This window comes from Peromyscus californicus, unplaced genomic scaffold, assembly GCF_007827085.1.
Source record: "Peromyscus californicus insignis strain IS unplaced genomic scaffold, ASM782708v3 Scaffold_8__1_contigs__length_139910024, whole genome shotgun sequence".
Taxonomy (NCBI): Eukaryota; Metazoa; Chordata; class Mammalia; order Rodentia; family Cricetidae; genus Peromyscus; species Peromyscus californicus.
In genome coordinates, this window is record NW_026294606.1 from 21,646,475 (window position 1) to 21,671,722 (window position 25,248).

At 44.4% G+C, this 25,248-nt stretch overlaps 1 protein-coding gene across 7 annotated transcripts in view; it reads right to left on the reverse strand.

Moving 5' to 3' along the window:
* Phactr1 (phosphatase and actin regulator 1) overlaps positions 1–25,248 on the reverse strand; it is a 483,448-nt gene that overhangs the window by 291,423 nt on the left and 166,777 nt on the right. The window contains exon 1 of one of the 7 annotated variants that reach the window (XM_052728480.1): positions 657–827. The exons of 5 other annotated variants lie outside the window; for them this stretch is intronic. The gene's annotated coding sequence lies outside the window, so the exon portion shown is untranslated. Of the gene's footprint in view, positions 1–197; positions 309–656; positions 828–25,248 lie in introns of those variants that run through there. One more of the 7 variants, XM_052728482.1, reaches the window with a different exon arrangement.

The following is a 25,248-nucleotide window of genomic DNA, read 5'->3' on the forward strand; positions in this document are numbered from 1 at the left end:
ACCTCGGGGATAGACTACATGATAAATCAGGGACATCCTAGCGACCGGACTCAAATATTTTAAAAAGCAAACCAATTGGTGCTGGCAGTTCCCCAAAGGGAAAAATCCTCCTAATCACGCAAAGTGCAAAGCCAATACAAAATCGTACCCAAGAAACCCACAAAAACACCAAAATGATTCCAGACTCTGGCGCCTACCTTACAGACCGCCCAGACCTCTGGACTCAGACAGGCATCCACACAGGGTCTGATCTCTGGTTCTTTAACAGCTGAGCTCTCTCAGAGTGAGCCACAGTCTCCCCCGGGGCTGGGCTCTGCAAACACACACACTACACACACAGCCTTGTGGTGCCAGGCAGCCCCTTCGTCCCCCTTCCGGGCGTTGCCAGCGCCTGGCCACTGACCAGCTCCCTCGTGGAGAAGTTGGGGGACTGATCCAACTCACCCGGCAGAAGGTGGCCAGGCATCTTGGCGGCAGGGGGTCACTGTACCTCCCTTTCAAAGCTCAGATACCCTCCCGAGCCTCATTAGAATCCCAGAACAGCCGGCGGCAGACAAATCACCTCTTCCTGGGCGGGACCACCCAGACCCTTTAGGGCTGTGTGACACCCGCCCCCCCTCCTATCCCCCTCGAGGTCGGACGCGGTCACCTCTTACCTTTACAGAACCCGGGGTCTCCAAGGAGTACAGCTTCTCACTCGAATTGGGAGGCCACCGGTTTTGGAAGCAAGGGACATTTCGAAGTGAAACAGAAAGTAGCCCGGGGATCCAACCCAGACCCTGGACCTGCACTTGACTGCCCCCAAGCTCTGTGTGAGTCTTGAGACTCAGCCCGCAGCTCCACTGGCTCAGCTTGGGAGGATCCCAAGGACTCAGCCATGGAGAAGTCTGGAACTCACAGTCACCGCTTGAGCTGCTGCTTTTTTTTTTTTTTTTTTTTTTTTTTTTTTTTTTTTTTCTTTTTTGAGTATTTGTTGAGCTTTTAAATATGCAGTTTGTCTCCTTCTAAAGGGAATTAGCAATCCCATCACCCGACTCCCCTGGCTCCATTATGTAATTTAAACTGATCTGGGAGCAACACTCCCCCACCTTAAGTCCCCAGCCAGATCCCCAGGGAGCATCTATAACCCCAGAGTGGGAAGGCACTCAAAACACCAAACAAAGACAGTTAACGTTTCCAGAATTTTCGTTTTGGGACTGCTTTTCTGCAGTGTGCTCTTTTTTTCTTTGATACCTGGGTACAGGACCTCCTAAATGATGGCACTGGGCAAGCTTGGATTTCTCAGGATGTAACTACGGTAGCTTTCTTGAGAGTAGGTATTGGATGATTTCAGATGGTTGTCTGAACCCAGAGGTGAAAAGCCTCATAGCTTTATAAAACACAGATTATAAACCCTGTGGTGTTTCCTCCTGCAGCCATATTTCTAAATTCTAGGAGTCGAAGGGTGACTTGAGGGGTCTTTAGCCACCTCCCCTGAGTCTGATCCACCTACACCCTTCCCCAGTCATCTCAAAGAACCATAATGGTCAAGTAAAAGCTGCTAGCTTGTTATGGAAAGTGAAACCTCCAGCTTCCACCCCAACCATATCAGGATCCCCAAGGCCAAATGCATCTCTTGAAGCTACCACACTCCTGGGTGAAGGGAATGGGACTCATTCCATTCTGTTCCAATCTCCCCGATTTACATCTGCCTCCCCTTGCCAAATGATGCCTGCTGAGGGACCACTGAGAACTGGCTGTGAATGGACAGGCTCTTTGCAAAAATGAGGTTGAAATTACACGAACATACCATGATGACCAGATTTACAAAACCCTATCCCGTTGGTCTGTTTCACAAAATAACAAGATACTTTTTATGCATAGTGGCTTCTGGTTCCTCCAGTCTCCAAGTTGACTGGGCTTTGCTGCAAGATCTGGGATGGACTTGAAAAGGATAATTACTGTCTTTGGGAATAGACACTAATTCAGTCTCTGTGTTTTCCTTTATCCTCTATCTACATCTTTCAGAGGAAACTGATCCCATGACCAACCTTAAAGAAATTATCTGTAGATGGATGGTATGCCTTTAGAGTCACCTTTGAAATGCTTTCATAACTACCTATACAGCCCTCTGAATTGAGCTGGAGGGATCACTATTACCTTTCCTAGAGTTGGAAAAGCCAGTGACACAGGCGGGAATTAGCAGTCAGGTCTCTTCCTTGCTCTGGCTTGCAAAGCCCCAGATGTGTGTGAGGAAAATCTGAGGGGAATGATTGACATTGGTTTATGTCTCAGCCTGCAGGTGTAGTAAATATCATACAACCTGTTGTGACAGTCACTTCAGTAACTCCATTTTTAGTAGAGATAAGGACACATTGGGAGATATTAGAAAATACCAGGTAATTGGACCTTCAGAATGGGTAAGGAACAATAATGGAAAACATACATTGATTGTCTGAATAACTTGAATTTCATAGATCAACACTCACCAATAGAAATATAATAGGAGCCATATATATAACCTACTGAAATTATTTTAGAATATATTCAAAGTATCATTTCACATGTAATTAATATAAACATTAATAGACTATTATGCATTATTTTTTTCTATTTCAGACTTCTAATTTGTATTTTACACTTAGATCACACCTCAGTAGTCACATATAATGGTTGAAGCCCTCAGCAGTCATATAGAATGGTCACCACATTAGATGGCCTTGCCCTGGATTATATTTAGCCATCGTGGGGTTAGAATTCATTCTTTGGTAACATATTTATCTGTATTGCCTAAAACTTAGAGAAGAGGAATTTGTGGGCCAGCAAAATGACAGAGTGGATAAAGGTGCTTGCTGTCAGCCTGATGGGAATCTCTGGGACCATATGATGGAAGCAGAGAACTGACTCTCCCAAGCTGTCCTCTAATCATACATGTGCCCTGGCATGGGCACCCATGTCATAAATGTAACAAGAAAAATAAATAATTAGAAAGGACCTGGTGCTCACTTGGTTCTAGCACTGTGGAGTCACTCAAATAGCACCTTCCTAAGTAGAACAGGAAAATATCTAATAAATTTGAAATTAAGATAATACCAAAGATTTAGTTCCTTTCATGCTACCAGGGAAGCATGAAAAGTAAAACAAATAAATCTTGGGTTTTAGGAAGTTGATTCTTTGGGTTATCTGTACTGTTCAAGTCAGTATCCCCAGTGTCACAGGTGACCCTATATCCTATATACCTTTCTCCTCTCTGACCATTTCCCGAAGCCCCTGAAATAAGCCATCCAATCTTACCAAATCCACTGGTCACCTTTCTAAGCCACAGGGTCTTGGCTATAACCCAAGCCATCCCAAGAACCCATGCCTGGTCTTCAGGCCTCTCCCTCCTGCCCTTCAGATACATTTCCCACCCTGTCTTCACTATGCATAAATATCAAATTCAGGCATTATATCACATAATTCCTCAATATAAAGACTTCAGTAGAAAACAGTTCCCTCTGGATAAAATCCCTACTGCCTGGTGTGATACACTGGACATTTATAAACTGGCTTTAGGAACTTTTCCTCCTTGCCTCCTTCCTGCAGTTCCTTGATTCTGTTTTTTCTGTGTCTTTTATTGTGACAAGAACCCCATGACTCTGTGCTTTTGTTTAAAGCCAGATTTCTCTGCCTGGAATATCCATTCTTCAAATGCCAACTCCTGGCCAAATATCACACTCTTCTAAGGGTTGCTTATCTACTGACTGTAGCTCTTGACTCTTAAAATCCTCCCATCTATGTGGTCACACCACTTTTAGAAATAGATACGGTATAGCCACACATAGTGATGCATGTAATTCCAGCACTCAGCTGGAGGACACAGGAGATTATGGCTTGAGGCCAGTCTGTGATACACTGTAAGACCCAGCCTAAAGAAAATAGATGCACTAAAATACTTGTCTCAATCTAACATGATCTAATCTAATATGATAACGACCTCTTCTGGTCTAGGAACCATGTACCATTTGACTTTGAATTCACCTTGGAACACAAGATTATCTTCATGAGCAACATGACTAATAAATGCCTGAGGGATTAAACTATCCTCGTTCCCATTTCTTCTGCCAATTGCTCCATACATCACCACAACCATGGTCTCTATGCTCACTATCACATATCAATGCTTCTAGCACTTAATGTCAGACACTGTCTTAGGCATTTTCAACACTGCACTTAATTCCAGCAGCAAGAAATCAATACTGTGGTGACTTGCCTCCAACTTCTAATAGATGAGGCATCTTGAATTCAGTTCTTTTCTTTGAAGAAGCATATTGGGGTCATTCTTATGAACACTGCTTGGTATAAATTAGTGAAATGTTACAGCTCCAACATATATAGACTTACATCCTCATGTGCTAACTCATTTATAAACAGGTCAATATGTGCGGGTTCTATATTTTCAATGTTTCTAGCTTGTGTTTTAAGGCCTCAGGTGCTTAGACAGCTGGAGCAAAGAAGACACACCTTGACAGCATTTTGAGTGGAGTAAGTACTTGGTGGCCTGTGACATTCTGGCATGGCTCTAAGCTTCATTGCTCAGTGTGTTTTGTTTGTTTGTTTTCATTTTTCTTTATTCTGGCTCTCCAACAGTTTCTTCACACTCTAGTCCAGCAGTTCTCAACCTTCCTAATGCTGCAACCCTTTAATACAGTTCCTAACGTTGTGGTGACCTCCAACCATAAAATTATTTTTATTGCCACTTCGTAACTGTGATTTTGCCACTGTTAAGAATTGTAACGTAAATACCTTATGGAGATAGAGGTTTGCTGAAGGTGTCGCGACCCACGGATTGAGAACCATTGCTCTAGTCCTATTGGTGCTGTAACCAGGAGAAAGAGTGATTCCATGTGCACAGAGAATTCTCATTCATTGTGGTCATGATGCAATCGTGGAAGCCCATTGAATGTGTAGCACCAAGTGTGACCCCTAGTATAAGCTATGAACAAGGGTGTGACAGTGACAGGTAATCTGTTATAAAAAAGGATGGAGCGTTCAAATGCTGACAATGGAGAAGGCTGTGTGTTGCAGATAGGGAAAAATGGCCACACCTTCCTCCCAGTTTTGTTGTGAACCCAAAACTGTTTTTAAAATCTATTTTAAAATTAGGGACCTTAGAATGTCTTATCCCCAGGAGCCTGGCACTTTACTTACTGGGCTCTGATATATCCTCCAGGTTGATTCCCTCCTACATGGCTGTGTTTTCTACACTTTGTCTCCACAAATGGAACTAAGCTGTATGAACAGCAGTGCATGGCTGCAGGTTTAACAAATTCTTCTCCAAGTGAAATAAGTAGAACATAGACTTGTGTCAAAGAGTAAACACATGTCTTGACCTACATAGGCAGTACAGCAGACTTGATGCCAACACAGGAAGGTGTCACTGGGGTTTCTGGGGGACGCTGGAGTCTGGGACAGGCTCAGACTTGGACACATGGCTCTGTGAGGGGGTGAAGACACAGTAGATTCTGGGGGGGGGGTGTCTGTGAGCTCTTGGTAGGAAAATTGACTGCTGTGTCATTGTATGGAAATCGTTTTTTCTTAAGCTTTTTCTGAGCTGTTAGATCACCCTGAGGCGTCGGGGATGGAGTCAGGGAGTCTGTGGGTCTGGGGGGTGGCAGAGGGTACCAGCTTGTCTTCCTTCTTCTCTTCTCCCCGCTGGCACCCATGCAGGTGGGAAGCTGGCTGCTGTCCACCATCTCTTTTCCTCCCTTCCTTTCTCTCTTCTGGCGTCCCTTTCCTCTTCCTTTCTCCCTTCTGACGTCCTTTTCCTCTTCTCTGCCCATCCTTTTCTTTTCTCCTACACTCTTCCCATTTATTATGTTTAATGCTAGTCAGTTTTGAGCCTCGCTGTTCTTGGCCAACTCTATAAGATGCTCTGCATGGAGATCTTCTTGCCAAAGCCATATTAGGCTTACCGGGCTTCTAAACATGTAGATTAGTTTCTTTTTGCTTCGTTGTGGAAAGTCTGCAATTTTATAAACAACAATGGTATGAGACCAAAGGACTCTTGTTTGGAGCAAAGGGGGCTGCTTCTTAAGGCTTCCCAGAATGAAGGCAGAGCCTGACAGGAACGTGATCCGAGGGCTCCAGAATAATCCATAACACAGTAGTTATTACCTCGCTCCCTGCCAAGTCGGTGCCACTGCCAATCTCAGCAGCCATTTGTCACACTGCTTTCAGTCACCTCAGCACAATGCAAGTGACAGCTTCACTTGGGGTGAGCAACAGGAAAAGGCAGTTCCCCACAGGGCGAGGCTGTTTTTGCTGCTCCCTTTAATTCTCTCCAAAGCACTGTGTGGGATTGATGTCATGACATGGGTCCAAAGAGGACTGAGACGAGAGTAAGATGCTAGAGGGATGTGAGCGGAGTCAGAAATGGCTACTAGAGCAGAATCGAGAGACCTGGGATTGAATTCAAGGCTTCCCACCTGATCATGCAGGTTACTTAGTCCAATTTTAGTGAATCCAGGAGAAAATCTGGCCTGGCGCTTGCAAAGCCTCTGTAGGGCACGGGACACAGCAGGTGCTGACTGCCCCCAGCCAGCGTGCTTCTGAGCCTCTCTTTTCTTGTTTCTGAAATGCAGACAAGACCCCTTTTGTAGAGTGATTTGGGGGAAATTGAATGAGGTCCCCAGTAAATGGTAAATGTCACACGAGGGGCTTCCAGCAAATTTTCATGTTGTTGATTGTTTTCTAAAGGTGGACATGAGAGGCCGTGTCTGTCATCCCACATATTCTAGGAGCTGGATGTTTCCCCATCAAGTGGCAGAATCTGATTCTTCACCCTTTGAATCAAAATGCGCTTGGAACTTCCTTGGCATCATTTCAATTAGTTAATTCTGGGGACTGAGGAGGCTCCACTGTAAAAGGCAATGTCATGAAAACTGACTCACCCTCTCCTGGGAGTCATCATTTGGTCATAGCTCCTCAGTTAGACAGAAGTGGGGGTTTGTGAACCCCTTTATTCTCTATGAAGAATGGTGATAAGCTTGGCCTATGCGGGCAGTCACAACTACTGTGAGTTCATGAGTGTGGCGGTCCTGTCGTGTCCAGTGACACTGTTATGCTCCAGTCCCCCCTCATGTCTGGCTCTCAGCCATGGTCCTTGAGCTTTGAAATGTGTGTGTGTGTGTGTGTGTGTGTGTGTGTGCGTGTGTGTGTGTGTGTGTGTGTGTGTGTGTGTGTGTGTGTGTGTGTGTGTGTGTGTAAGAAAATCTAATCACCAATCCAGCTCGATTAGTGTGGTTTTCAGGTCACAGAAGCCATCTGTCTTTACACTAAATCTCAAACTACTGTCACTGAATGTGAACTGTTCCCCATGGGCTCATGTACTTGAACATTTAGTCTCCGGCTTGTGATGGCGTTTTAGGGGATTTTGGAACCTTATGGAGGTGTGGTCTAGCTGGAGGAAGTGGCTTTCTGGGAGGTGGGCTTTAGAATTTTATAGCCCAGTCAACTTCCTGTTCTCTGTCTGCTTCCAGGTCTATTGAGATGTGAGCAGGTGATGTCATCATCATCTTGCCACCACAGCCATCCCCACAGTGACAGACTGTACCTCAAACAGTGAGCCAGAACCAGCCCGCCCTCCCTTGTTCCTGTCGCTATTTTGTCGTAGAGGAAAATCACTACCACAGTTGTCAAACCTCTTAGGTTTAAAAAGATAGTCTTTAAAAGTTGTATGGGGCCGGGCGGTGGTGGCGCACGCCTTTAATCCCAGCACTCGGGAGGCAGAGCCAGGCGGATCTCTGTGAGTTCGAGGCCAGCCTGGTCTCCAAAGCGAGTACCAGGAAAGGCGCAAAGCTACACAGAGAAACCCTGTCTCGAAAAACAAAAACAAAAAAAAAAAAAAAAAAAATTGTATGGGGATGAATTAGCATATAAAATGCCTTTAAACTTGTCTTAAATAGTGGTATCATAGTCACTATAGCCAGACTTCTTCCTGATTGCACACCTTCTTCAACCCACTCTACTTTTTGGCTAGTTTGTGTCTATGCTGTCTTTAAAGGAATTACCCAAGGCTTACCTCCTCCAGAAAACATCCCCAGAAAACCACAGTGCTTTGGGTCATTTCCTTGGTCTCACTTTCCATCGAGCTCCTATGTTAAGAGAACACTGTCTAGGCTGGAAGATACTGCCCTTGGGGTTCAAAGGCTTTGGAGTGATAAATGTTTTGTGGTTCCCTAGAGTTTCATTCTTTGGCTTAGGGTTTGGAAATGGGGATCAGGTTTTGTATTTTTTTTAATCTCATCCTTATAATAATTCCTGATCCCTGAATTCAGAGCTCTGCTCCAGTCTTCAAATAAATCTGTTCTATTTTACTTCCGAATGTTCTGTGTCTTAGCAGGCCAATAAGGAAACAGGCAAAAACAGTTCTGAGCCGGGCGGTGGTGGCGCACGCCTTTAATCCCAGCACTCGGGAGGCAGAGCCAGGCGGATCTCTGTGAGTTCGAGGCCAGCCTGGGCTACCAAGTGAGTTCCAGGACAGGCGCAAAGCTACACAGAGAAACCCTGTCTCGAAAAACCAAAAAAAAAAAAAAAAAAAAAAAACAGTTCTGAAACAAAATTTAACAAAATACTAGTTAGGAAATAGTCTAGTGTATCAGAGGGTGAGAGCCACAGGTGTACACTAAGGAAGTATAGACAATGAACCTAACCAAAATGGAAATAAAATTTTCCCCATATGTACCTTCCTAGGGAAAGCAATAGAGTCCAGTGCTCAGGCCTTGGGATTATGTAGGACCAGCACTTACACCTTAGCTGTGTGGTCTCTGACAGGCTCATGTGCCTAAGAGGGAAGATAAATAACACCCAGGTTTTAGGATTATCACCACGGTAAATGGATCATTAAATCAAACAGTAGCATCATCTCAACAACCAGAGAGAGAGAGGTGGAGGAGGGAGGATCTTGGATGCTGTTTGTTTTAAAGAATGAAATAAATCCGAGCTGCTTGGTCCAGCTCATCCACTTCCCGTCATTCTTGACTGTCTGAGTCATCATCTCAGACTGGCCAAGCTGCTCTAGGGCAGGAAGTCCCTTCTCACTAAAGATGGAGAACCAACCAGCTCTGAGATCTCTCAGCCAGTCAGCTGAGCACCTCGATGGGGCGACAGAGGGCAACGTTAATGTTGGAAAAGATCGGGGCCATTGCAAACAGCACGCGTGTTCAATTGTTCACTCACAAACTTGAGTCAATACTCATTTATTCAGTCAGCCACTGGTTATTATCAACTTGCCATGTGTATGCAGGCCCTGGACATACGGACATGGATAAAATGGAAATGGTTTCTGTTCTCATAAAGTGAGGTAACTCATGCTGTCAAATAACCCTGATATAAAGGCATCCTTTATTTATTTTAAAAGATTTATCTTGTTTTATGTATGTATGTATGTGTTTATGTGTGTGTGTGTGTGTGTGTGTGAGAGAGAGAGAGAGTTGGTGTGTGTGTACGTATGCGTATGTGCTGATGTACATGTGTTTGTGTATGTGAATGTGTGTATGTATTGGTGTGTGCATGTATGTGTTGTTGTGTGAGTGTCTGTATGTGTGCATATGTTTGTGTGTGTGAATGTGTGTGTATGTGTTGGTGTGTGTATGTGTTTTATGAGTGTATATGCCTTTGTATGTGTGTATGTGTTTGTGTGTGTGTGTGTGCACATGTGTGCAGGTGCCTATGGAGGCCAGAGAAAAGTTCATCCGCACAGTTGGAGCTGGAGTTCCAGGTAGTTGTGAGCTCGGGTTTGTGGGGTGCTTTTTCCTTTCCCCTTCTCTATTTGCTTACTTCTTGAGCACTGGCTGGTGTCTGGAGCCCTCTCTTGGTCTCACTCTTCTGTAGGAGCCTCTGACCTTCGAAGGTTTCTGTCTAGTTTCCCTTCTACACCAGGTGCCGTTTCTCTGCTCTACACTCTTAGCCTCTCACCAGAAACATCACACCAACCGTTCTGACTTTCCATTTGCAGAATGCTCATCTTTATTTTCCGTACTGCCACCAGAATCGTCTCTCTAAAACAGGGCTTGTGTGTGGCATCCTCTCCACGGCTTGAACTCCTTCCGTGCAGCCCTGTTTACGTCCTTCAGCACGACACTGAGCTCTTCCTGATCGTGCACTCTATCTATCCCTGCTCCTCTCTAACTGCATCTTTGTTTAGCGCCAAATTTTCTGCTAGTAAAGTTTATTTAGCATTTTATACAAATTTAATCCCCTCCCCCATCTATCTTCTCATTAGTCCAGACATTTCTCTTGTTTCCCTTTGTGGTTTCACCCATTGCATGCTGCTTAGAATGCTGGTCTTACAGAATTCTCTGTTGAAGAACGGAATCTCTGGTCAATGGTTCTGGGGAATGCCATCCGGCATACCAACTTTCCATCTTGCCTTGGAGATTTCACACACTTTAGCAGTTCACATGCTCTGAGAAGTCCTACAGAAAATGAGCTAACACTGCCTAGCCCAATGTTTCCTAAACACCAGAACCCCCCTTTTCTTGGAATCCCAGAATCTATTGACTATATTAGGAAATATTAATCTGTTGAAATCTTCTTCATTTGTACTTCTTAGCTCATTTGTTCAGTATTCATTGGCCTGACAAATATTTACGTAGCCCCGAGATTGAACCAAGAGAAACACAGTCTAAAACCAAGAGAAACACAGTCATTACTGTGACAGAATCTAGTTTCGACCGAACAGCAGACAAGGTGACAAGCAGTGAGAGACACAGTGCTAAGAGACTGATGAGTGGAGCAGTGGCTGGGTGGGCTTCCTGGAGGAAGTGGCTTCTTCTAGAGAGTTGAGGAGTGATGGGAATTACTAGCTGGAAATCAAGGGTAGAAAGGGAAAGAGATAGGAGCAGCAGCCACTGCTTGTAGTAAGGTACTGAGAACAGACAGAGCATGAGCATGTCCTAGTGGCATTGAAAGAAAGAAGTCCTGCGCCGTGGGTGGCAGACCTCTTCCCTTAGAGATTCAGGCAGGTGCATTTCAAATGTTCTGAGAAGTCCTGCCTCAGATAAGCTGAGTGAGATTGTCTGGGATGTGTCTTCCTCCTCTCTCTTGTCTCTACTCTCGACTTTTCTTCCCCCCACCCCCTTACCTAGCTTGCAAAACAGATGCACAATAAACCTTTGGACACTGTTGTAATCTGACCAGACACAGTATTTCAGGGGGACGACTGGTCTTTTCAAGCACAGAACCACGTACTCCCATTTCTAGCTTTCCTGACAGAATAAGGTTTTTTTTTTTTTAAAGAGGTTTACCATTCAAGATGCTTATATTGTAGACATTGTTTTAATTTTCTTTTTCATTCATTTTTGAATGAATGAATTAAAAAATATAGATATGTGATCATGAATGGAGAGGATTTTTTTTTTTTAATGCTAACCAGGCTGTTATTTAATGCTCCTTAACATATTTTCCATTCTTAGGTATATTTTGTCAAGTAGTAAATAGGGAAACAGAGACATGCAGATTGAGCTAGAGGCTTAGAATTGAGTGTCCCCAGGAGCCCAAGAGCTGGACTCAGGGTCTCTCTCTGCAGACACTGGGCTGGGCTTCCTGTCCTCTTGGTTCCTTCCTTCTCGGACACTGTGTTTTGAGCCCTTTCCTTCCATGGCTGCTGCCTGGTAATTGAAGAGCTATCGCTTTGTCATCAGTAGAACAGAGGGCAATACCTCTTAATTAATGAGAGGAAGTGGTGCAATGTGGTGAGAACTTTGCAATTGTTCCAATTAATCCCACACGGAGCTGGGAAAAGTTAAGAATCCATGTAACAACCTGGGAGCTAACTATGAGGAACTTTCATCCTTTATCAATTGTTTTTCTGTGTCTGCAGCAAAGTGAGAAAACTCAGCAGAGAGACACAGAGAAGGGTCTCCTCAGTCACAGCAGCGTAATTCTTAACTATGACCTCAACTAGAAGAGAGAGTCACCTGGACCGCTCAGACCATATCAATTCCCAGATGTTTTGTAGCCTCTGCAAATCTTCACATCCTGACTGTTGAACCAGTGGTGGAACAGTTATTTTCTTGATATACTAATTGTCACCAATGCAAGGTCACCTTCACATTCATATGTAAGTGGAAACGAACTGCACATTATAATTTCATTATTGGTGCATTTCAATTCTTTCACAATGAATATCTTATAGATCCATGAACCCCTAATGATGCCACACTGAAGATCTTACCCTAGGGCCAGAGAACTTACTTGTGGTAAAAGACACTTATTTTCCAGGTTAGCATGTAAGGCGTATAGATCACTGCCATTCTATACATTTCTGATTCTACACCAGCTTTGCAGCTGTCTTGGTAGGAACAGAGGTATTCTAAGGAGAGACACCTGTGCCCCTCCTCCAGCTAACAGATTGTCGAGACAATGGACCCTAAGAAATTGAAATTTCATCAGGGGGCTTATGCTGGGGGAAGGAAAGGAGTGACCATTGTTGCCAGTCAGAGAAGAGACTTATAGTCCAGACTTCATACAATTCTGACAACCGGATAGACATCTGCGGTGTTCCTACCTTTTGGCTATTTAATGCTGCTACGAGCACCTGATTTTAAGTTTCTTGGATTTCTGCCGAGGGAGGAGTGGAATTGCTTCCTCTGCTGGTTCTCTGGTTAATTTTTCAAGGAAGGAGTAATAGGTAATTTTAAAAATCATTATCACCAGCATCCTGCAGAGGTAGGAGGTGGTTGGGAGGGAGGACCCGCTTCAGAGAAGGTGTGTTCGAGCTGTGTGTGTGTGTGTGTCTCAATGACAGCCTGGAAGGGTCATTGTGGAGGCTCATTTCTCCAACAGCTCATAATATGCCCCTGCAGCTGATCCAGGAATGTGCATATAAGTGCAGTTCAGTCACTTAGCAGCATAGCATTGCTGAGTGACCAAGAGCCTGAGAACCCTGCTCTTGCTGGCCCAGGCTGTCCATAGAGTGAGTTCTAGCCTGCATCTGCTCAGCCACTATAAATCAGTTTTATCTCCACTGAATATTTCACCAGCTTGCTCAGCCTGTTCTCCTGTCACTAAAGTCATCTAAAGGACTGTCACTGCAAGCCAGCACAGGGGGGCGTGACAGAGTTAAAAACAAACCTCTTACAACTACATAACATAAAATATTCATCCTTTGACACTGATGGAAAAGCAGCTTTGAAGCTTCCACACTGCCGTGCTGGACGATGAGTTATTTAATCATGATAGAAATCCACATAGCAAGAATCATCCTGTAATTAGTCTAAAGCTTTTGCAGTGATTATTGATGTGCGGTCAGAGCTGATATAGTCGGGGTGTGTTTCTGCTGCTATGTGGTGGAGACAGATGTGGTTAAGGGTTTATTTTTAAAGTTTGGTTAATTATAACTTAAACTAATGGCAGGGGAGATGAATCATTGACTCGTCCCCCTTATTTCTCTCTGCACCCCACACCCCTGAGCACTTCCTTTCTTGAAGCATTTACCTAGTGGGCGAGGTGTTACTCTGGGTCTCCAGGAAAAGAATGATGGGACTTGCTCACAAATAGTATAATGAGCGGCACAAGGCAGGGGATTGGCACCCCAATTTTTTGTAAAGAGGAAGCTTGTTCGTCCCTTCGGTCCAGTTTTGAAAACTGCACAGTCAACAGGAAGCAGTTCTGTGTGAGGGAGAAGATCCAGACTAGAGGTCAGGAAAGCTGGATTTGAACCCACCTTTGCCAATAACAGCTCACAGGGACGGGCCACTTCGGTGCACAGTGCCTGAAATCTACAGCATAGGACTTGTATTTCTTTCAATGCCCCTAGGATATTTTCATGCTCTGACTGTTCTCAGTGCCTTATACAAGCAGTGGACACTGCCCATGTCACTTCCTCTTTCTATCCTTGACTTCCAGATAGTAATTCTCATCACTCCTCAGGTCTCTATATGAAGCCACTTCCTCCAGGAAGCCCGCCCAAGCACTGTCTCACCCATCAACCTCTCTTACCTTGCTTTGCTTAAATGCTCTCCCAGCCCACACACACTTCTGAGATGTGCCTTTTCTTAAAGAAGGTGACATGGAGGGGTGGGATGTCATGGAAACCGAGAAGCCATTGCTTTCCTATTGTCATGAACCATGTCTCAGCCTTGGACGTGGCGGCGACTTGACCAGTGAGGAAAAGGTGGTAGAAAGGACAGGGACCTGTTAATAACCACACCACTAACCAACAGTGGGAAAGCATACAAAGCAGGCTTTCTATGCTAGGTTATCTAAGGCAATCTCTCCTGAGATGACAGAGGAACCCAATGACGTCTGAATTACAGGCTCCGTGACTACAGTCTTTGGTGGCTATTCATTATCTTTAGAGTAGGGTGGGATGGCAGATCTTAAAATCTGGTAGGCTTGGTTCTGCTCCAGTTTGATTTTGTCACCCAAAGAAGTATCTATGCGTTCTATTCTCATCTTTATTACATAATGATAAAAGTGTGGACCTGATACAGATACTGATAAAGGAATAGTCCCAGCAGTTGGATTTGTAACAGTTAAAGCTGGAAACAGCCCCAGTGTCCACTAACAGGTAAGTTAACTAACGACTATGCCCTGCAATACCATCCAGAGATGGAAATGAAGTTTGTTTGTTTTTTTTTAGAAACAACATCAAGGAACCAGAAAATAACCCTGCTGAATGGCAGGACCCAGACCCCCTTATAAATATACACCCTACAGAACACTATTTATATAGAACTGTAAAAATTGTTGCGTTTGGTGGTGTAGGTCTATGGTCCCAGCTATTCAGAGGGCTGAGGTAAGGGGATCACAGGCTCAAAGCCTGTTTGGATTTGGGCTAGCCTGGGCTATTCAGTGAGATCCTATCTCAAGTAAAAGAAGTTTTTTTAAAAAAAGGCTGGGCAGTGGTGGTTCATGCCTTTATTCCCAGCACTAGGGAGATAGAGGCAGGAGGATCTCTGTGAGTTCGAGGCCAACCTGGGTTACAGAGTGAGTTCCAGGAAAGGCAAAAGCTACACAGAGAAACTCTGTCTAGAAAAACCAAAATAATGATAATAATAATAAAAGAAAAAAGACTGAGAATATACTTGCTTAACATATACAAGGTCCTGGTTCAAATCCCAGTGCTTCAAAACTTAAAAAAAATTGTGAACAGTGCAGGCTAATTTCTAGCAACAGAAAGAAGATCCATGGTTGCTTGGAGCTGGGAATATAGAGAGGGCAGAGGGATGGATTAAAGGAGGCGTGAAGATCCTTTGGGAATGGAGGCTATGTCTACTATCTTGGGGATATGATTGGGGAATGATTGTCACAGACTTATACATACATCAGAAATGTTCAAATTGTGTACTGAGAATATATACTATTTATGACATGTCTAAATGCAGCTATTCCAAACATATAATGCAAAATTCAGAAGAGGTTTGGAATGAAAGCTCGGCGTCAGCCTGCAGTAGCTGTGTACACTTTGATGAGTCAGAAGCATAATAACTTCTACCTCGTGAAGCTGCTACGAAGATTAAAAAGCTAAATGCTCGACAAAATTAACCTTTACGCTCGTGTCCTCAGAACCCAGAGAAAGGATTCCATGTTCTCGTTTTCACTGAATTTTGTTCTCACACAAGTCAAGTCCGTGCATTTATTTAAGAGACAATGAAACAGCTCATATGAGTTTTTAGATTTCTTCTTGGCATCCCAGGTGGGAGCAGTCTTTAAAAATCACCCCTTTCCTATTTATAGGAGTGACTGTTTATTTATCGTCCTTGGTAACACCACTATTTGACATGCTATTATCAATTTGACTTGATTAACCTTGGTCCCTCCACTGAAATAGAGAAGCCCCTTGACTGATTCACTGTAATAGCAAAGCCACTTAACTGTTGATTCAGTACCGAACCAAGGAATGGCTTCATTATCGCCATTCTTCCTCTGTGTTGATAGCGATGTGGTGCTGGGTGCACAGTGTTATTGATACTGGCATTGTTGGATTGGTGTTACTGGTGATGCAACTCAGTACATGGTCCTTTATGATGCCTCACAGCTTGTTTAACATGGACAGGTACCTAGGCAGAAAATCCCTGGCTCTGCAGGAGGAAGCCAACACAGGTTGAATAAGAGGAACCCTCACTTGATGCTGTTGGAAGGCAAACTAGTGTGGCCACTATGGAGATCAGTATGGATGTTTCTCAAAAAAATCAAAAAGGGAAGCGCCATATGATCCAGCTGTATCACTCCTGGGCTAGCCCAAGAGACTGTATCCTACCACAGAGATGCCGCCCATCTATGCTTCTTGCTGCACTACTTACAGCAGCTGGGAAATGGGAAAGGAAAATGTGGCATGTGAACACAATGGAATTTTATTCTGCCATAAAGGAAACTGAAACTATGAAATTTCCAGGAAAATGGATAGATCTTGGGATAATCATATTAATTGAAGTGACCCAGATTCAGAAAGACAAATGTCACATTCTCTCTCACACAGAGGTTTTAGCTTTTTATGCTTATACATGTTTATGCATGTATATGTGTATGTGGGGGTATAGGTCATAAAACTAGAAAGAGGACCATAAGAGAAGAAAAGGATGTATTGAAGAAACGGAGAGGGTAACTGGACACGTGATATGGAAGTAGAAAGGAGGTGTGGCGGTTTGGATGAGAATGGCCCCCATAGACCACAGGGAGTGGCCCTGTTTCAAAGGATTAGGAGGTGTGGCCTTGTTGGAGGAAGTGTGTCACTGGGGGTGGGCTTTGGGGTTTCAGAAGCTCAAGCCAGGCCCAGTGACTGACTCTCTGTCTCTGCTGCCTGCAGATCTAGATGTAGAACTCTCGGCTCCTGCTCCAGCACCATGTCTGCCTGCATGCTACCACCATGCTTTCTGCCATGACAATGATGGACTCAACCTCTGAAGCTGTGAGCCACCCCATTAAATGTTTTCCTTTGTAAGAGTTGCCATGGTCATGGTGTCTATTCCCAGCAATGGAAACCCTAACTAAGACACAAGGCTACTGGGATGAAGGGTATGAGGGTGGGGGCAGGGAGATGAAGGAAGAAGGGGGTGGTGTGGAAAGATGAACAAAAACAAATCGTGTTTGGAATCTCCATTGGGAAGGCCTAGACTTGACTTTACCGGCTCTACCATAGGGAAAGGGCCTCCATCTCAGACCACCTGCTGTACTCAGTTCCAGAAAGGACCTCAGGAATGTTCCATGACAACTGGAATGGATACAGAGCAGTCTCCTCCTGCAGACATCCTATCTGCAGTTTAGGCCCTTGAAGATTTCCAGATAACCTTGCTGTTCAGCAGGTTGTGGTTCCCCGCCAAAAGTCGAACCCAGTGGTTTCAAATATGGTTTCACACCCAAAGTCTAGACCAATAGCTTCAAAAAATCACCTTGCACCATATCCCTTCTACCCAATCCCAAGTTGCCAATTCCTGGCTTGAGGTTCTTCCCTATAAAAACTCTCTACACCTGGACTTGTGGCCGCTGCCACATTTCCTTCCATCTGCTGTGCGGTGGCCCAGGTTGAACCTGAATAAAAGGACCCTTATGTGCTTGTATCAGAAACGGGCTCCTTGGTGGTCTCTGGGGGTTTCACGAAACGGGTACAATACCATAATAAAACCTAATTCTCTATACACTAATTAAAAATAATAAAGTCAATAATAAAAGAAGGCATAAAATATGGGCAAAAAGGGATCAGGCTTGATATTGTTACTTAGGATTAAAAATCTTAAGATTTAGGGATTTATAGACAGGTAAGTTCAGATGTGGTCCATTCTCTGATGCCTTCTTTTTTTTTTTTCTGAGACAGGGTTTCTCTGTGTAGCTTTGCACCTTTCCTGGAACTCACTTTGGAGACCAGGCTGGCCTCGAACTCACAGAGATCCTCCTGCCTCTGTCTCCTGAGTGCTGGGATTAAAGGCGTGCGCCACCACCACCTGGCCGCCTTCTTTATAGTTAAGAAAAAGGAGAAAGAGGAGAATTCGAGGCACAGAGTACTTCCACCTTCCTGCGGCCTTTACACCGAAGCTAGTTTGCTGTTTGGGATTTAAGACTTACCCAGCTGGCTTTTTCCTTCTTTGTCATCTTGTTACATGAATTAAAACTAACCCCTTCCTTGAGCAGTTAACCCTGACTTGCTTCTACCTTTCTACCATGTTCTCCCACCATGCTTCCCGCAGACTCCATGTCTTCAAGTGTGTAGCTTTAGCAGAAATATGAAAACCTGACTGATGCCAGTTCACAAAGACACAGCACACCGGCACCTGTGGGCCACACTCTCTGCTCCCACAGGTCAGTCACTTTTCTTGTTAAAATACCCAATAGGAAGCAACTAAAGGAGGGAGAGATGATTTTGGCTCACAGTTTTGAGAGTACAGTCCATCACGGCAGGGAACACAGGTTGGTGGGAGGGGCCTTGGCTATGGTGGCTGGAGTCGGCAGTCACTTGCTCACATCTGGGCATATCAGGAAGCAGAGAGAGATGAACTGTCTAGTTTTCTCTTTTTCTCCCCATCCAGGACCCTAGCCCTGGGATGGTGCTACCCTTATTCAGAGTGGTCTTCTTTCTCTATCCAGTTAAACCTCTCTCTGGAAACACCCCCACAGGCACACCCAGAAGTTTGTCCCCTAGTGATCTTGAATCCAATGAAGTTGACAATTAGATCGATCACAGTTCACAACTGTACTGCGATCACTCCTTGGGAGGGCACCTGTACTTGACAGCTGTGTGTAAAAAGACCACCATCAGTGTGGCCACCCCACACTGCACCTTTTCCTTCCCAGTGTGGTAGCAATGCCTGCCGCATCACCAGCAAAAGGTTCAGAGAAGCCCAAAGACTTCCCAGGTTGGCAGTTGTCAACTTTTACATTCTAATTATCTGATTTGATCTCTATCCTTGCAATTAAATTCTAATTGTGCATGATGACAGTTGGGTACCTTGGGCTAGATTAATCAATTAATATCACAATTATTATTATAGCAAATACAGATTTAAGTAGATACACAGGTGGCTAGTATACACACCAGATCTACCATTTAAATTTGGAATAAAGAGAGTCTGGCTGTGAAAAATTCTTTCAGACTCTTTTGAAATGAAAAAAAAGAGATGCTTAATAAAATCTCAAAGCCACACAAAGAATGGACAGTATCATGTCTGGCATTGGCTCAGGAGTCTTCTAAAGGCCCAGGACTGAAGACCTGGTCCACATGGTGGTATTGTGGGGAAACAATGAAAACCCTAAAGGGTGGGGCTCAGAAAGAGATTCTTAATGCCACTGTGGGTGTTCCCCTAAGGGGACTTTAGGACCCCAAGTGTCTCTGCTCCCTCTAATACACAGCCCTGCCATTGCAGTTCAGCATTTGACATGAGGTGATATACCTAAGGGACAATCCTAGCCAAGTTTGTGATAATAGTGTTTGGATCTTGAACTTGCAAACTATGAGCTAAGTTAACCTTTTCTCTTTGAAATGTTAGTTGCTTCAGGCATTTCACTATAGTAATAGTAATGCAAAGTGGACTCATAGAGCCATGTGTGTGTGTGTGTGTGTGTGTGTGTGTGTGTGTGTGTGTGTGTGTGTTTGTATGTATATTGGTTTTTCGAGACAAGGTTTCTCTGTGTAGCTTTGGATTCTGTCCTGGAACTCACTTTGTAGACCAGGCTGGCCTTGAACTCACAGAGACTCACCTGCCTCTGCCTCCGGGGTACTGGGACTAAGGACATGCACCACCACACCCGGCTAAGACATATAGTTTTTAATAGAGTTTGTCTTGGTGCCTTGACTCTGGCTGTTTGTGGAAACTATGCAGATTTCTTCAAGGGTTGATTTTGGTTTTGTTTTTGGCATTCCATCTAAATTCACAAGGCAGTGACTTTCACAGACTCTCAGTGAATTAAACTTGAGTATGTTGTGAGTACATCATAGGTTCCAGGCGTTTATCACCGCCACAGTGACCTCCCAGTTCAGGACACAGATCTACAAGGAGGATATACACACCCACAGTGCAGAGCAAACATTCAACTCAGCGAACCCTTGGGATCCTGCATGTGCTGGGTGCAAGACAGAAAATGGGGAAGAAAGGGCTTAGAGTTTCTTTATCTGCCTCAGGAAAAACACCCTTTGTCATGTTTCTCATGAACCCAAACACACACTTTAATTCCTCCACATCTATGCCACAAAACACACAATAAACTCACACCTGACATGCTCCCTTTCCTTTATTCCTATCACACTTAAGGTTTGTACTTATGATAGAAACCATTACCCTACTTGGTTCACACGTTGGATTGTGGTGCTTTGAACATAGTAATACAGTCGATAACGTTTACCGAGCTTTTGTTATGTCCCACACAATGTCCGTTATCTCATGTAATCCTCACAGGAAGTAAACTGCTGCAAAGCAGAGTATCACAGACATGCCCACTATTACACTGACTGATAATGGCCTCTATCTTCCTGTCTGTTCCTAAGGCTGTCACTGTTTCATGTCTTCAGAGAGAAAGTGTGATGCCCACAGATATCCCTTGGTTTGGCTTGGCCATCACAAGATCTTTTCTGGGAATCCTAGTCTAGGAAGGAATTTCAAAACAATCTTTTATTCATCTGCCTATCTCCACAATGGTAAATATGTACTCTCTCCAAGATGGCAATTGTGGCCAACATAATCCCCAAATATCTCCTATTAAAGAACTCATGTGGTCCTTGTTATTTCATTCCAATTTTAATTAGCATATATATAATACATGATAAACATCTCCTCATCACAATATAAACTCATTTACTCTTCATAATCTTCCCAAGAGATCCTCAAGCTTAGGCAATTCTAGTTATTGTTTGTATATTTGAAGTCATTTGCCAAATCATTGTTTATTTCCTTACAAGCTAGATTATTCCAATTCCTTAAATAATAAAATGATATATTTTTCTTCCTTCTCCCCACTTTTATGTTTTACACAATCTTGTAATCTAGCCCAGAATGGTCTTGAACTCACAATCTTCTTGCCTCAGACTCTCAGGTGTTGAGATTACAGGCATGCCCCAACAGGCCCTGCTAATAATGGTGTATTTTAATTATGAGGGACGAAGGGTGCTTCCTGAACTCTCATGTGTGTTACGTCACTGATCTATGCAGTAAGGCTCCGAAGCACATGCTGTTGCTTTGTTCGTTTTTGCAAGTGGGGAGACCAAGGTTCGGTGTATTAAATAACTCGGTTGAGGTTACAGAGCTTCACAGTGATTGTGGTAAGGTTCCCAGGGAGATGGATGATCAAAAGAATGGGAGTGACTTTGGCATCATCGTCTTTGAAGAGACTAGTGCCTTCTCAAAGTCCTTTTCTCTTTCCTGCTCTGTGAGAAAGCACTATGGCTGGAGAAATATTGTGATATTGTGAGACACATGTGGTGGATACTCCATTGGATCACCATCTCTGCCTTCTTTAAGGGGGCTTTGCACAGCAGGCTGGCACACTCCATGATCCTAGCACTTGGGAGATGGAGGCAGGAGGATCACAAGTTAGAGAGGCCAATGTGGGATGCATAGAGGGACTTGTTGCCCAAAACACTGAGTATGAGGGTTTTTTTTGTTTAAAAAAAAAAAAAAGCTGTCTATTCTGGGCTGCTTGGCTCCTGGCTGCCTTTGCATTTGTTAGCTTTTTAAATTTTTTATTTTATTTTATTTTTTTTTTACAGATGGTTTTAGACAATGCTGGGGATTGATCCCAGGATTTCCCGAATGCTAGGCAAGTTCCCTATCAATTGAGCTACACCCCTTCCCCATCATTTGTTACCTTTCTGAACTCAAGCTTCAAGATTCAGCATAAACTTCTAGTGTCATATAACTAATAATCCCCTCTCATCTTTCATACTGTCTTTCTCTCTCTATCTGCAGGGATTGGTTCCAGAAACCCTCTGTGGGTACCAAATCCGTGGATGCTCAAGTCCTTACACAGAGTGGTGTGGCATTCATGTATACCCGTGTGTATCCTTCAGGCCATCTCTGCATCACCTAGACCATTTGTTACCATGTAAAGATCATGTAGACAATTTTTCTACTGTGTGATTAGTGAATAATGACGGAAACATGTGAAGGAAAGTGTGTGCAATGTCAAGTACATGTGGGTTGCTTCCCAGGAACACTGTTAATGCAGGGCTAGTTGATTCGTGGCTGTGGAAAATGTGGCCGGAGAAGGCTGACTGTGCTTCTTATCTGGCCTTGAATGAACCATATGTGTTTCTACTCTTTCAAACAGTCCTCAGAGTCCCTATTTGGTTGTGTGTTCTCTTTAATGATTCGTTCCTGGGACAGAGACTGGGGAGCAGTAGGTATTGAAGGACAGGTATGATTAGCAGTGCAGGCACATAACTGTTGTTAGAGAGACACAAATCAAAACAATGGTTACTGAATATTCGTGTAGTTGTTTGAGGACCTATTCTGGGCTCTGTGACATTTCTCTTTTTGCCCATATATTCTCAACAGTGGTACACCGTGGACACACACACATAGTCACACACACACACACACACACACACACACACACACACACATACACACACACACACACACACACACACACACACACACACACACACACACGACCTATCCAAAAGGGGGCGGGGTTTGAAGTTTATCCAACAGATGGAAAGTCATTCATTTGCAGTGCTCAGGTAGTAAAATATGTTATCTACAAAACAGAAATGCAAACAAAATTGAAAGGAGATAATGTCTATGTTGATGACTCCAAAGACACTGCTATGTGTATCATGATCTTAAAACCATGAGCGCTCAGCCAAGACATGCCACAAAGGTATTTACAGAAAATTAAAATCATTATTTTTGAAAAGCTAGAATGAAGGATCATTCTCAGTAGGGGCTGATTGATAAGTTAGAAACTATTCAAGAATATCACAGGGAAGAGGCCAAGATGACAGAGCCAGGAGGGGACAAGGGTTGGCTGTGCATGAACAGTCCTCAAAAGAAGTGAGGGTGGCAGCTACTTACCTGGGTGACTGAGGGGCAAGGGGTCATTTGTTCTTCAGATTTGTGTCAAGTCTGAGAATCACTGTTGCCTTGGTGTCTTGGGTGAAGACAACTGTCCTTTGGAGCCTTCCCTGTAGAGGGTCTGTGAGCCCACTGAGGATGACATCTTAGAGTGCATGCTTCCTCTTCCTGGAGAATGTTGTCGCTGTGGAGCCTCCAATGTGGTGTGTTTGGATGCCTGGGGTCTGTGAAGTCAGGTGCAGAGTGTGTGTTTGTGGGGGCAGGGGCTTCAGGTCATCTGGCTGAGTACATGAGTGTTCTCTGGAGGAAGAGGTGGGCAGAAGAGGGCTTGGCAAGAAATGAGGTTAGCTGGAAACTAGCCTCCTCCTGACCTAGTGGAGGAGACTGATGAGTGGGTGGGTCCCACCTTTTACATCTGCTGTTTGTCCCTATAGGCCAGTCCATTCACCAGCTGTGCTCCAGCTGTGAGCACCCTGGTTGTGGGATAAGAGGTAAAGAGTTGGGACATAGATTTCCAGGTGGAATTTCCAGAGATAGCCTCAAACCTGCCTATAGTCACCTGAAAGTCTCTTAAAAATTACCATTGCCTTGTCCTGACATTCAGACATTTCAATTGGAAGAGCCTTGGCATGAGGCCCCTGACTCCCCCACCCCTCATCTCCTTTATGATCCTTCTACTCTCCTTCAGCGTCACCTTTACTCCTACCTTGGGTGACTGGCACATAAACTTTACTCCTTCCAAACAGCTTTGTGTCCAAATATTCCAGAATGCCTCACTGATTACCCTCAGGAGTTCTCTGTACTCATCTCACTCACGGACTGCCCTGGCCTCTGTGTAGTACAGAGGCAGAACTGTGTCTAGCCTGGGTCCTACCACAGTGCCCAGTACACAGGACGACCTCAGTGTTCATGGCATGAGAGTGAGCTGATGGATAAATGCATGGATGGAACTACAATTGATCAAATGCTCCTGAACTCCAAAGGGGAAGCAGTCCATAGGGGTTAGAAAGGGTTTTATGGGGAACTGCAGGTTAAAGGATTCAGAATTTCAAACTCAAGACCAACCCAGCCCTGCCCTAGATTTTAGGATGATGAAGAATCTTGAGCTGCTTTCGAAGCCTGTTTTGTTAGTAGAGAATGAGGTAGACGCTGGTGAACCAGGGGTGTTTAGGGGTTCCTTAAGAAATTTACAGATGGAGTGTGTCGTTTTAACACGCATAGTAAAGACAGCTTTGGGGCCATGGCCTGCCCTTCTCCCATGAAGGCTGGAAGCTGCTCATCAACAGGCTTTCTCTCTGGGGAGGTCTGCTTTGTGTCTTGCTCAGGGTGTGCATGAACCCCTGGGGTGAAAGACTGAGGCGTGTGACTGGCACATTATCCTAAGTGATAGGTAGTTCAATTGCTCTTCTTCATCTGAGTCAACAGAGGGGCTCCAGAGCCGACACAGAGCCTGCTGTGACTGGAAATGTACCACATGCCAACATGCTGGCCAGGATTCAAGTCTGGTGTGAGGGAGATGATGCTGGCGGCAAGAGGCAGAACAAGAGATGCCTGCAGGCAGCAGAGGGAGACTGGTCCTCTGAAATCTGTAAGGCACTGACCTTCAGGGAGGGCCATTTGTTCTAAGCCCTTGAGCAATGGTGGTGGTGGTGGTGGTGGTGGTGGTGGTGGTGGTGTGTGACTGTCCCTGCATAGGAAGGTTGTCTTCTTCCAGGTGAATGGAAAGGCACCTCTGTGTGCTCACAAGCACACTGATTTCTGTACAAACACTCTGGAGTCTCACAGACCTGAAGGCAGCCCTTTATCATCACTGGCTGGTGAGTTCTCTTTGAGGGGGTGTACGTCATGAGGGACATTAGAACTCCTGTTCTGTTTGCTATGATATTGAAAGGCTCAGGCTCTGGAATGAGACAGATCTGGATTCAAATCCTGACTGTGTGAATTTAAGCAAGTAAGCAAGCTTTGAGTCCCACTCACCCTCATTCTATAAAATGAAAAAGTGCTAGCCCTCTTTCTATAGACTCATGACCCCTAAGTGATATTATCCATGCAAAACATGGAGGATTGTTCCTGCAACATAAAGGATTAAACATGCTGATATCATTACTGTACTATGGATCTTCTAGAATGTACAGTCTTTGCAAGCTTGTATAAGAGACTCCGTCAGGCCTTCAAGGTATAAAGATAGAGAGATCTAGCTACACAACCATTCTCTGGAAAGACAGATGTTCTGAACTGAAGTCCCTTTGGTTCTGGATCACTATTACTCTACATTGCACCTTAT